We start from the raw sequence: 14,431 nt of genomic DNA, 5'->3' as shown, positions 1-14,431 counted from the left end.
GTGAAAAGGTCTTAAAACATAATGTGAGGCAGAAGAAGATGCCTGATTGACATCAGTTGCATAACCATCAATCATGTTGCCAATTTTATGTTTTTCTGCAGTAAACTTTCCCTTTATTAGAAGTGATGTTTTTTTCTTTAACATTGTAAATATTATTTTAAATTCAGGTTCCCTGACTTAAACCTTCTATGCCCTTGAGCACCAGCTCTGGTAGGTGATGTTCAAGGACTAGTATTGTCATGAATTGTGGCAGCAGCTGCAGCGCTAGTAATTGGTTGCTGCTCCCACTGTTCTATTAATTGATCATTATGAGCCATACCGACACACTGCAGTTATTTCTTAATAAAAGCATTAACTGCCCAGCAACTGCAAGGCACAGCACAGATAATATTAATGAAGGTGATGGCCCCTGACCTACTGACTGTTAATATTTTTAAACACTGTATCACAGCACACACAAAAAATGGGTGTTTTTAAAAAAGTTAATGCAGCACAATGGTTAATGCTGCACTGCAGTGACAAAAACTAGTATGCAATTCTGCACCACGGGTTAATGGAACTACATGCTACAGTGCTCAATTAAGTAAGTTACTTACTCAGGCTAACACCAGAGTGATTCTGACGACAAGTATTAGTACACTAGTATCAGTAATATTATATTAAATATAAATGTTCATGAACTATAAAATATAAAGACTAAGGTTTGTTAACTTGTCTACATCAAAAACTAGCTTGGCCATTACTACATTAAGGGACATGTGGGACTCTTCACTCCTATCAAACATTCAACTCTCCAGTGGTCCTGAGTGAAATTGCGCTCAAATTACCATGGGAGGAACTTATATCAGATCCAAAATATGCGTGATCCAATGCTGGGAAAATGAAATTTAGCATCAATTTAAAATCCTATCCTGGTGGGAAAACCTGAGATACGGCTCAAATTCACTCGGAAACAAAAAGTTCAGGTTGGCTCTATTTTTGATGTGCAAGGCCATCTGAAACATTCATAATTTTCACAGGTCAAAAGATATAACCCAATTGCCAGTGCAGGTGTGTTGTAATCTTCCCTCCTTGTGTAAATCGCAGCACACCCACAGGAAGTATTGCCAAACTTCCAACAAAAGCAAAAAGTACACACAAAGTGGGTGGCACCTATTAACACAGGTCGGGGAGTGTTTACACAAAGTCATGGAGCAGCTGTTACCCCATGTGACCCGCGCAGCCACCAGGGAGAGAGACACTTGGAGGGCTGCGGACAGAGCTTCCATTGAGAGGGACGGTGTCACTGTGTGTTGTCACCAATTCGACACTACCGGAGCCATCAGCATTTGAAAGCCGCTGGAGCGGCGGGACAGACAAGAGGAGAGTGAGTACAGCGGAGCACTGAGTGTGTCTCACTCATACTATTATATTTATACCCCATTAGGAGTTCAACCAAGGTCAGGTATCTGCAACTTGGTTGAACTCCTAATGGGGTATAAATATCTGACCATTACACCTATACACTATCCCCTTGATGAAGTCATAGTACGAAACGTGTTGGGAGTGACTGCTACCTGTCTCATGAACTTCTGAGAGAATTAACTTTTCTACGCACTCAGATAAGCTGCTATTGTTTACAACCTATTTTCTCTTTTTTCTCTTTTAAATTATTTATGTTGCATTTTTTACTTCTATGTTGGTTCATATAATATGGGCAAATTTTACTCTTTGTTTTAAAAATACATTTTCTTGATTTTTATCTCATTGCATTGGCACTTTTTTCCCAAGTGATCTCAGTTTATAGGGCTGTATTTTGCACAGAATCTTAACTGTCAACATAATTAATTATTTATTTATTGATAACACTCAGGCACTTTTTTACTATCTATACTTATTGCTTTGTTTACCTGACTAATTATTTATTGCATGTCATGAATTTACAGTGATTGCACGAGACACTTTATATCAAGATTTGGTTGTTGTTGTTTTTATTATTCACAAGCTAATATTTATTTCACTGAGCATACTTGTCGCTGAAGGGTTAATTCCAATTCTGTTTATTTGTTTCTTAAATACTTGCACTAGTATTGTCCTATTTACCCACAGCTGACGCCCATATTATTTACGGGCTGAGGTGCCAGTTAAAAACAGCTGATAGTTAATCTCTTTGTTTCATAAATCCATAGATTTGCTAAGATTGGCACTGTACCCATCCATTTTTTCTATATTTTCTCTTTGTGCTAAATTGGGTTATCAGCAGCCTGTACTTGCAAAATATGTTTAAGAATAGAGATCGAATGAACAAAAGAAGTGACCTATGCCAGAGGGTATTTAATGAAAATTTACCCACCCATGACAATGTCCCCACAGAAAACATTGACAATATGTTTTGGGAAATGGAGAAAATGTTGACAAAAGAAGTGAAAGCATGGAGGGACATAGGGGGTCTCGAACATTATATCTCCGTTAATAGAATCCCTAGAGGATTGAGACTTAATAAGAATCCCACTTTTGGTCTTGACAATTCAGACTTTTTAAAGAAATGGGATAATATTCTACATGAATGTTCAATTGAACTTATCAAATTAATAATAGAAGAGAAAAAGGCTATACGTTCTAATCTGGAGGAAGACATCATCAAAATGGAACCCCAGATGGAAGAATTTAAAGAAAAGGAAGAATTTAGAGAAAATGAAAAAGTTCTACTGAGAAAGATTGAAAAAGTTGAAGAATCTGTCATGAAGAGCAAGGAAAATAAATTTATCAGAGATAAAAAAGATTACGAATCCAATAAGGTGAAAAATTGGAGTAGGTTCCAGAAACAAGAAAAGAATACTAATAGATATGATACTGGGGCAGGACCCAGCTGGAGACCAGCACCTGTGAGGAGATTCAGTTATAGAAAGAATAAAGACCTATATACATATACCGGCCCTACAGCATTCAAGTCCAAAAATAGATTTTCAACACTACAACATCTAGACTCTAATAGTGATAACAAACTTTTTTTATCCCCAGCACAAGATCATACCAATCACAGGAAACAGATATTCAGAGAAACTATAAGTACAGCATCTCCACTAAAAAGGAGACAAAGAGACGAAGAGGAAAACGGGGTGGCAGGAGGAAGAAACTTGAAAAGGAGAAACCGGCAATAGATCCAAAGACAAAAGGTATTTTCAATATATCTCAACATACATTAAGTAACTCCGAAGTAACATTACTGAGCAAGGGACTAAACTTTGCACCAACAAAAAGCCTGAACAAATTTGAGACGTTTATTGACTTAAATAAATTTTTGAGAAACTTGACACTTAAACAACATTTTTTAAAGAAGGAATCAGCACCTTTAAAAAACTATGTTGCTTCTACCTCAAAATCTGGTTTGAAAGGAAAATCTACATACTATCCGTTAGAATCAAAAGGGAATCACCTCAATATTTTTATGATATGATCAAAAAGGATCTATGCAGCAATGATGTGAATCATGATACAATAAAAAAAAAAATCTAAGCAATAGAGAAAAGGAAGCCCTTAAAAACTTGAAAAAGAACAAGGAGGTAGTTATAAAACCAGCTGACAAAGGGGGGGGTTTGGTAATCATGGACCATGTGTATTATCTGAAGGAAGCTCACAGACTCCTTGATGATAGAATTTCCTAGGAAAAATTATCAAAAGATCCAACTGAAGACTATACAGAGGAATTGAGAACTATATTATTGTATGGTCTACAAAGAAATATTCTAACGAAAGAAGAATTCCAATTTTTAATGAAATCAAACCCCACGACCCCGATTTTTTATTTCCTACCTAAGATTCATAAATCTATCATGGAACCTCCAGGTAGGCCCATCATAGCGGGCATTGAATCTCTTACCTCGAATCTCTCCAAATATGTGGACGTTTTTTTACAAAAATATGTTACAAAATTGGAATCCTATCTCAAGCACACAAGTGTACTACAACAAATAGAGGGTATACATTGGAAACAGACTTTTAATTGGATAACCATCTATGTCCAATCCTTATATACATGTATAGAACACTCCAAAGGTATCAACGCAGCTAGAATGTTCCCAGAGATGGATACAGAGATTGAAGTTCCTCACAAAGAATTTTTATGTGATCTTATGTCTTTTATACTCACTCATAATTATTTTAAATTTTTAAGTCAGTTTTATCGTCAAATATGCGGAACGGCGATGGGCACGACATTTGCCCCTAGTTTCGCCAATTTGTTCATGGGATGTTGGGAGAAGGATTATGTATATAATAATAACCCCTTCAAGGAGCATATCATCTTTTATAAAAGGTACATCGATGATATTTTAATGATTTGGAAGGACCAGAAGAAGTTTTTAACCATTTTTTATCACACATTTCAAATAATATGAATTTGAAGTTTACGTCTGATTTTAATGACTCTAGTATATAGTTTTTAGACTTGATTCTTACAGCAACAGGTGATAAGATTTGTACAAAAAATTTCATAAAAGGAGTGGATGCTAATAGTTACTTGCATTACAAAAGCTGTCATCTGGATAAATGGAAGAATAACATCCCCTACTTCCAGTTCTATAGGATAAAACATAATTGCAGTGACGCCACAATCTGCAATGAACAAATGGAAGTATATGCTAATAGATTCAGAGAGAAGGAATATCCAGAAACAGCAATAGCAACAGCGATACAGAAAACCCAACACCTGGAAAGAAGCAATTTATTGAAGTATAAGACAGAAAAACAACAGGAGAATGAGATAGTACCTTTTATTACTACATATAGTGGCCATGAGAACATAATCAGAAAATCTTTCAATAAACATTGGAGTATATTGCTCATGGATCCAGTTCTAAAGAAGATTCTTCCACCAAAACCACAAATAATCTTTAGAAAATCTCAGAATCTGAAAGATCTATTAGCACCAAGCATGTTAAAGGAAAAAGATCAACGTAATAAGAACACCTTGAAGTGTACTGGAAGTTATAAGTGCGGACACTGCAATATCTGCAAGTTCCTCCACCCCAAAAGGAAAACCTTCATGAATTCAGATGCATCCAAAGAGTATACCATCAAATGTTTTCTCAATTGCAATTCTATGTCGGTTATTTATTTGCTGGAATGTACTTGTGGACTTAAATATATTGGAAAAACCAAGCGACCGCTCAAGTTAAGAATACAGGAGCACATTCAGAATATTAAAAACAAGGTAGAGGGGCATGCTGTATCTAAGCATTTTTCGACAGTACATAACTCTAATCCGGATGATATTTCATATAAAGAAATTGAACATGTAACCTTAGGAGAAAGAGGGGGAGACCTGGGCAACTTATTATCAAGAAGGGAAATGTTCTGGATATTCGAACTGGATACACTATCACCAAAAGGTTTTAATGACTATTACGAAATAGCTCCTTTTCTGTGAGGTGTTCAACTCCTGTCTACTAATACACCATCTATCATGTAGATGGGCCTGACAAGTACCCCAAAGAATTATCTCTTTTGGGGGAAGATCAGGTTTAGTAGAAAATCTGGCATAATTTGTGTTGAATGAATCTATTTGCTGCCATACCATCATGTGTGAGCCCAATCTCGTCTGATCTTGGAAGCAAAGCATGATTGGGCCAGATCAGTACCAAGGAGGGCTACCCCTTGGGAATATCTGGTGCTGCAAATTCATCCTGGTAATGGAAATAAAACCAAGTTATTGCCTAAGAAGGGAACCATAACACACACATAGAAAGTATCTATGAGCATATCCTGAAGAGGAGGCATAAGAAGATATGCTAAGGTTTACAACCATACCCCCAGATTAAGACTGAGAAATCCATATGGTGGGGCCTGATTAGTACCAGAAATGGAGACATCCTGGGAATCCCAGGTGTTGTAAATATGAATACTTCCTGAACATTGTCCAAAACATAAAGAAGAAATAATAAAGAAATCCCAGTGATGCCCCAAATGATGACTACCAAAAAACTTAAGAACTTTCAAAACCCAGTGATCCCTCTCAGAAAAATGAAGAACTAAAAGAATCCACTACATTCCAGAAACAAAAAGGAAATAACGCAAAACCGCCATTGGAAACTCCCTATAGAGACTGAATATTTATATTAGTTAGTTTATTTTACAATATTAGTCCAGCTACACACAATTCATAAACATTCCCAATATATGCATTAATGCAATATGAATGATTGTATTTTTTACTATTTATTATATATTTTTAACAATATATGCTTGGTTTCAAAAACTATTACTTGTACTATATGATAATTTGAATGCTAACATAACATTAACAAGGGGATGATTTTAATATAACATCCACGTTAGGACCATATTCTAATATTGTCCTTTTATTTTTGGAGTCTAGATTAATTTGAAGAAATCACGAATGTACGCCCGTTTTAAAGTGTGGGCAAATAATTCACACGATGCATAGGAGAAGGGCGGAAGTCTAGCCTTATAAAGCAGAAGGGCAGAATAACAATACAGGAGAACGCGGAGGAAGGGCGGAAGTGATGCCCTACAATGCGATCAGCTGAGAAGCCTGTACGCCATGACGGAACACGTGTCCAGAAAACGGAGTTGACGCACAACGCTATGAAATACGGTGGGCACGTGACAGAGTTGCCGCGCGCCTTGGACCCACATGGAGAGGACATGCCGGATATGATGTACTTTAGTGAGGGCGGAAGTAACGCCGAGAAGGGCGGAAGTAGCCCTATTGACGACTTTAAGGAAAAGTTTTAAACTACGCGCAAGCACAATATTTAAACACTAATTACTGCTACAAACTAGATATAGCTGAAGAAGTACTAAAAGGCTATAGCTGTACTGATAAATGGTCTTTTAAAGGTGCGCTCCTGTATACAGGAAGTGATGCGGATACCTGACCTTGGTTGAACTCCTAATGGGGTATAAATATCTGACCATTACACCTATACACTATCCCCTTGATTAAGTCATAGTGACTGCTACCTGTCTCATGAACTTCTGAGAGAATTAACTTTTCTACGCACTCAGATAAGCTGCTATTGTTTACAACCTATTTTCTCTTTTTTCTCTTTTAAATTATTTATGTTGCATTTTTTACTTGTATGTTGTTTCTTGTAATATGGGCAAATTTTACTCTTTGTTTTAAAAATAAATTTTCTTGATTTTTATCTCATTGCATTGGCACTTTTTTCCCAAGTGATCTCAGTTTATATGGCTGTATTTTGCACAGAATCTTAACTGTCTACATAATTAATTATTTTTTTATTGATAACGCACAGACACTTTTTTACTATCTATACTTATTGCTTTGTTTACCTGACTAATTATTTATTGCACATCATGAATTTACAGTGATTGCACGAAACACTTTATATCCAGATTTGTTTGTTGTTGTTTTTATTATTCACAAGCTAATATCTATTTCACTGAGCATACTTGTCGCTGAAGGGTTACTTCCAATTCTGTTTATATATATATATATATATATATATATATAGGAATCAATAACTGGCACTCTGAGTCAGCATGAGACAAAAAACGGTGCATAATATCAAACGTTTTCGGGGTCACCACGACAGAATACATACAAACAAAACCATCACTTACCCCACCAATATATACCCCACCAGTAGCCATCTTCCATCGCCAAACACTACGTGCGCACGCACCTCCCACCGGATGCAGTCACTGCCAAACTTCCGGTTCACCCTCCAGCCATCACTATAGGAACTGCAAGCTTGTGTTCCACTGGCCAGCTTAGTGCGCTCCAGCCATGTAAATGCTCAGATCTGTCATCCACAGAAACCACATAATAAAGGGAAAGGGTCATTATGGATCGATATCTGTGGTCTCTACTTGCAACTCTGCACAAGTGGATGAGCCATACAGATCCTAACACAGCAGATTAATTGGTTGGACTGGTGGAGAGGTATGTGGTGGCTGAGGAACTGTTGAGTGGGCCCCACCAAGCCCCAATTCCGCAACGGAGATCTCCCGTGATCCCTGGTAAAACTGTTCCAGGGGAGAAGGGTGCTGGGTGGTGGAATGTACTTAAGACTGAGGGTTTGGAACCTGGAGATAGGCCAGTCAGGCCAGGAAGGTTCCTACCCTGTAATAGACTTGATAATAGTAAGATCCAATGTTTCTGATGTGGTGATTTGGGCCATATTTCTGCTACTTGTTCACTTACCTCTGAACCTATGCAATGTGATACTGCTTATGTCAATCGCAGAATGTCTTTCTTTGCACAGCCAGCCTGTACTGCTGACCAACAGGCTGTAACAGATAAGCAAATGTGCATAGTTACTGCAGAAGGCAAGCAAGTAAAGGCTCTATTAGATTCTGGTAGCCTGGTTACATTTGTGAAATCTGAACTGGTGAACCCTTTGAAGCATAAGGGGAAAACTGTTGGTGTGACCGGCATACATGGGGATACTCGCTATTTTGTTACTGCAGAGGTGAACATACAAACACATTGTGGTTCTGTGATACTCTCGGTGGGTTTTGTGCATGGCCTGATGTATGATGCAATATTGGGGAGAGACTTTGCTCACTTCTGGAAGTTGTGGGAAAGCCAATTTGTTGTAAAAGTAAATAACCCCCACCCATTTGAGATGGTTACTGATGCAGTAGTAGAGGAAGTTTCTTCAGAGTCTGAGTATGATGGTGGCTCACCAAGTGATGTGCCTCCTACTGAGATGGGAAGTGTTATTGAGCCAGTTGGTTGTATGCCTGATCTTGAAGTCAGAAAAGAAGTCTTTGCCGTGGAGCAGTTAAATGACCCCACTCTGGTAAAAGCCAGGGAAAATGTAAAAGTGATTGATGGTAAATTCATGGGCCCTTGATAGTCCGTATAAGACTGTTATTGAGCATGTTTCCCAAAGGCAGGAAAGAGTTGCTGCTGTGGGACCAATAGTGAGAGAGCACTTGGAACAGGCCCAACAGGCACAGCAGAGGGTGTACAACCGCAATGTTCAGTTACACCTCTTTGCTCCTGGGAAAAGAAAGCCAGAACAGATATACCATGTAAATCTTATAAAACCCTGGAAGGCAGAGCAGCTCTGTCAGCCCTTCCAGTAAACCCAGGGCCATTGGTTCCCAAAGTGACAGTATCTAAAACCCTGTTGGCATTTCAACAGCAGGAAGTTAAGGAATTTCTTACAGAAATAGAGTTTTGTGTTCAGATAAACCAGGCAAAACCACAGTCATTAAACATGACATAATCACTGACCAGGGGTTAAGATTAACCTAAAACGCTATAGGTTACCAGAGGCCCAAAGAGAATCTGTATCTAAAGAAATTTAAAAAATGTTGGAATTGGGTGTAATTGAAGAATCGCATAGTGAGTGCTCAAGTCCCATTGTGCTTATTCCAAAGCCTAATGGGAGTGTGCATTTCTGCAACGATTTCCAAAAATTTAACAATCCATTAAAGTACGATGCCTACCCTATGCCTAGGGAGGATGAACTAATTGAAAAACTAGGAACAGCCAGGTATTTAACCACTCTAGACTTAACCAAAGTGCATTGGCAAGTGCTGTTAACTGAGAATGCCAAAGAAAAGACAGCCTTTTCTGTACCAGAAGTGTTGTTCCAAAACAATGATGTATCCCTTTAGGTTACACTGGGCACCGGCTACCTTTCAATAGATGGTGGATAGAATTCTAAGGCCCCATAGACAGTATGCTGCTGCTTATCTAGATGGTGTGGTCATTCATAGTCCTGAATGGCAGTCTCACTTGCCCAGAGTGCAAGCACTGTTAGACTCCATCTATAGGGCAGGATTGACAGCCAACTCAAAAGGATGTTCCCTATGGATGGAAGAAGTAAAATATCTCAGGTACACCATTGGCGGAGGTTTGATAAAGCCACAGTTTTTAATAAAATTAAGGCAATACAAAACTGGCCACGACCCCTGAATAAGAAGCAGGTGAGAGCCTTCTTAGGGATTACTGGGTATTATAGGAGATTTATACCCAATTTTGCCACTGTTGCTGTCCCACTGACTAACCTTTCCAAAGGCAAACAGGAAGTCATGGTTAAATGGAATCCTGAAGCAGAGAAGGCTTTTCAGGGGTTAAATATTGCATTGTGTACCAAACCAGTTCTGATGACCACTGATTTTAACAGGGAGTTTGCTGTGCAAACTGATGCATCACATGTAGGCATAGGAGCAATCCTGTCCTAGAGTAAAGAAGTTGAAAAACACCCTATTTGTTACTTAAGCAGGAAGTTGAATGTACATGAGAGAAACTATGCTACAGTCGAAAAAGAAGTGTTGGCCATTAAGTGGGCATTAGAAACTCTCAGGTAATACTTGATGGGAAAGAAGTTCAGGCTGATCACTGACCATGCCCCTTTGAAATGGATGTCAGAGAACAAAGTGAGCAATGGGAAAAATAACAAGGTGTTTCTTGGCACTGCAGAACTTTAAGTTTACAGTCAAACACAAGCCAGAAGCCAGCTGGCCAATGCAGGTGCTATGTCACATGTTAATTGTTTGGGGGCTGCAGTTGTTCTGCCCCACAGGTTGAAACAAAGGGGGGATATGTGATAGAAGCGCTGGTGAAGTCTGAGATGGCAATATGTGTGTCCCAGATATCTATCATATGTTTTAAAAACCCCAGGAAAAGTCTGTTTTGCCAAATAAACCAGAAGAGTCGGCTTTTGGTAAAAGCTAGATAATAGGTCCTAGGGGTGTGGATGTGAGAAGAGAAGGGAGGGCTCCATCCACAGGCCATTCCAAGTGTTGGGCCTTTCAGTCTGAGAGCAGGCTGATTAGTAGTTGCACCTGGAAGTGGCTTTGATAAGCTGTGTTAGGTTTTGGTTGAGTGTCTTAAATACCCTGGGGGGATCAGACACTGAGTTTTGTTCAGAGACACTGTGATATTTGAAAGTGCTGTGTTTGTTGAAAGGCAGTAGGCCATGCCACTTGTAGAGAGGGAATAACCTGCCTAGTTAGTGCCCAGATGGGCTAGGATTTTTTTTAATGTTTTGTTTATTTAGTGCTTTATATTGCACATCAAAAACTGGTTCTGACCAGCTAGCATGAAAACCTTTGACTGGTGTGCTGTTTCCTGGCTGCTGTGTGTAAGGAGGTGTCCATCTACCCCAGGAGAAGGACCCCTATCCTGACTATATCACAATATACACATATATACACATATATATATATATATATATATATATATTAAAGGAAAAAAGGGGTGCACTCCCCAGTCTTCAAAAATTCCTTTATTCCAACAGTAGAAAGTATTGTATAAACAGGAACAACGTTTCGGTCCCATGGATCTTTGTCAATTTGTCTATATAAAGGACCTGGTGGTTTTTTATGGGTTGTCACCCCAGCAAGCTTTACATCATGTAACGAGATTATCATTGGCATACTCTTTTTATCTCCAGGATAGGACGCATAAATGCAATAAAAATGAATGTCCTTCCCAAACTATTATATATTTTTCAGACCCTTCCTGTCCCTGTACCCCCCCCCGTGTTCTCTCTTCTATTCAAACACTCAATGGTAAGTTCATTTGGAACAACAGAAGACCTCGCCTTCGTTGGGAGATACTATTCAAAAGATCAGTAACTGGATGTCTTGGTCTTCCATCACTATCTAAATATTATCAAGCCTCCAGGCTAAGCCAACTGGTAGCTTGGCAGTCCCTCAAAGGTACCAAACGATGGGTCAACCTGGAATCTGATCTCTGCAAAGTCACATCCATTTCTGATATCCCCTGGCTTCTATGTAAACATAGGCCCCCCTCAGCTCTCTCAGTCCCCTCAGTCATTCTTACTTTGTCTACCTGGGACTCTCTCTCGTCTAAATTTGCTCAGTCTACCTACCACTCACCTCAAACCCCCCTGTGGAATCATCCCTCTTTTCCCCCTGGCAACTCACCCTATATGGCTAATACTTGGTCAAAGATCGGCATTACCCGTTTCCATCACATCATAGGTAATTTTGCTCTGCAAATGTTCACTGACATCTGCGAGAAACATTCACTCCCACATACCTGTTTTTATCAGTATCTCCAACTCCGTAACTTTGTTACCTCATCCCTTCCACCCTCACATTCTCAATGCAATGTCACAGCGATTGAACGTCTTTGTATTTACAGTCCTGCTGATAAAGGCCTCATCTCTCGTATCTATCACACTATCCTGATCCAGGAACATTCTCCTCTGGCGCCCATGAACTGTCTTGGGAACTGGACCTGGGTATCTCTCTGGGAGAAGAAACTTGGGAGGCCATCTGCCCCAATATATCAAAATGTTCCATCAGTGTGTCCATTAAGGAGAACTCGTATAAAGTGTACATTCAATGGTATCTTGTGCCGGAACGTCTTAACCAAATATATCCCGCTACCTCCAATATGTGTTGGTGAAACTGAGGTCAAATAGGCTCCTTCCTCCATATTTGGTGGACATGCCCTAATATCATTCCTTTCTGGTTGCTTGTCCAATCACTTATGTCCACTATAGTCCCACTATGCCCCTCCCTTTCCCTGGCTTCATTGCTCCTATGTGCCCTGGTCTGCCAGCTATCCAAATCTGACAAAAAAAATTATTATGTATATTTCCTGTGCAGCCAAATATCAGATTGCTAGGACCTGGAAAATCCCTTCCCCTCCAACTCAACAGGCGCTCCTCAATCGTGTATGGTTTGTGTCCAAAATGGAGTATATCACTAGTCTTCATAATAATAATGTAGACAAGTTTCACAAAATTTGGTCCCCGTGGTAGAGGTTTAACAATGCGACCCCTCCTGGTCTATCTTAAACATTTATGCTCTATTCTGGTGTAATTCTAATACAAAAATATATATATATATTTATTTATTGATTTTATTCTTTTCTGTTGCCCCTCTCCCTTCCCCTTTACTTCTATATTTGGTTATTTTTTATCTCTCCCTTCTCACGGCTTGCTTCCCTTCATTTTCTACTTTTTTCCCCTTTAATCCTTCTTGTTTTTAGTTTTTGTCCATTTATGTCTCTGACAAGTTTTTGTAGCCCATTTATTAGTTTTTTGAATATGCTTATAGGATTCAAAGTTATATTTGATACAGTTTTCACGATAATTGGAGTTTTTAGGCTCATATAACCAATACTCTGGTATCTTACAATAACAATAATCATTACTATTTTATGTTTTAAGTTTATTGTATCACATCTGTCTTTACATGTTCAATAATTGGAAGGAAAGAGGGACAAAAATGTATAACATAGAAATATGGTTTGAAAACTGTAACATTTGATTCTTTTTTTTCCCTGTTTTTTTGATGATTCAGGATGTACATGTCTGTTTCTGTTTTGTATTTTTGTGTTATATTTTGACAAATAAAAAGATCTAAAAAAAAAAATCATATAACGAGAGTGTGGACATATCCTGACTATATATATATATATATATATATATATATATATATATATAGTGCATCCGGAAAGTATTCACAGCGCTTCACTTTTTCCACATTTTGTTATGTTACAGCCTTATTCCAAAATGGAATAAATTTATTTTTGTCCTCAAAATTCTACACACAATACCCCATATTGACAACATGTAAAAAGTTTTTTTTGACATTTTTACAGATTTAACTAAATAAAACTAAGAAATCACACGTATATAAGTATTCACAGCCTTTGCCATGAAACTCAAAATTGAGCTCAGGTGCATCCTTTTTCCACTGATCATCCTTGAGATGTTCCTACAGCTGAATTGGAGTCTACCTGTAGTAAATTCAGTTGATTGGACATGATTTTGAAAGGCATACACCTGTCTATATAAGGGCCCATACATGACAAAATTCTCTGGTCTGATTAGACAAAGATTGAACTCTTTGGCGTGAATGCCAGGCAATATTTTTGGAGGAAACCAGGCACCTTTCATCACCAGGCCAATACCATCCCTACAGTGAAGCATGGTGGTGGCAGCATCATGATGTGTGGATAATTTTCAGTAGCAGGAACTGGGAGACTAGTCAGGATAGAGGGAAAGATGAATGCAGGAATGTACAAAGATATCCTGGATAAAAACCTGCTCCAGAGCACTCTTGAACTCAGACTGGGATGATGGTTCTTCTTTTAACAGAACAATGACCCTAGGCACATGAGCCCAGACTTGAATCCTATTGAACATCTCTGGAGAGATCTGAAAATGGCTGTGAACCGACACTTCCCATCCAACCTGATGGAGCTTGAGAGGTGCTGCAAAGAGGAATGGGTGAAACTGCCCAAAGACAGGTGTGCCAAGCTTGTGGCATCATATTCAAAAAGACTTCAGGCTGTAATTGCTGCCAAAGGTGCATCAACAAATTATTGAGCAAAGGCTATGAATACTTATGTACATGTGATTTACAGTTAAACTTGCAAAAATCTCAAAAAAACGTTTTACATGTTGTCATAAGGTACTGTGTGTAGAGAACAGTACTGTGAAAAAGTTTTAGGCAGGTGTGG

General features: G+C 38.7%; 1 long non-coding RNA gene and 1 pseudogene across 1 annotated transcript in view; both read left to right on the top strand.

Moving 5' to 3' along the window:
• Window positions 1-14,431, top strand: part of LOC148443232 (uncharacterized) — a 300,038-nt gene that overhangs the window by 239,069 nt on the left and 46,538 nt on the right. The gene's annotated exons all lie outside the window — the stretch shown is intronic.
• On the top strand, window positions 5,541-5,659 carry LOC148443233 (5S ribosomal RNA; annotated as a pseudogene).

Source organism: Taudactylus pleione, unplaced genomic scaffold (assembly GCF_031769625.1).
Source record: "Taudactylus pleione unplaced genomic scaffold, aTauple2 ptg001314l, whole genome shotgun sequence".
In the NCBI taxonomy this organism is placed as follows: domain Eukaryota; kingdom Metazoa; phylum Chordata; class Amphibia; order Anura; family Myobatrachidae; genus Taudactylus; species Taudactylus pleione.
Note: the sequence above shows the minus strand (reverse complement) of the source record. Positions and strands in the feature narration are given on the sequence as shown.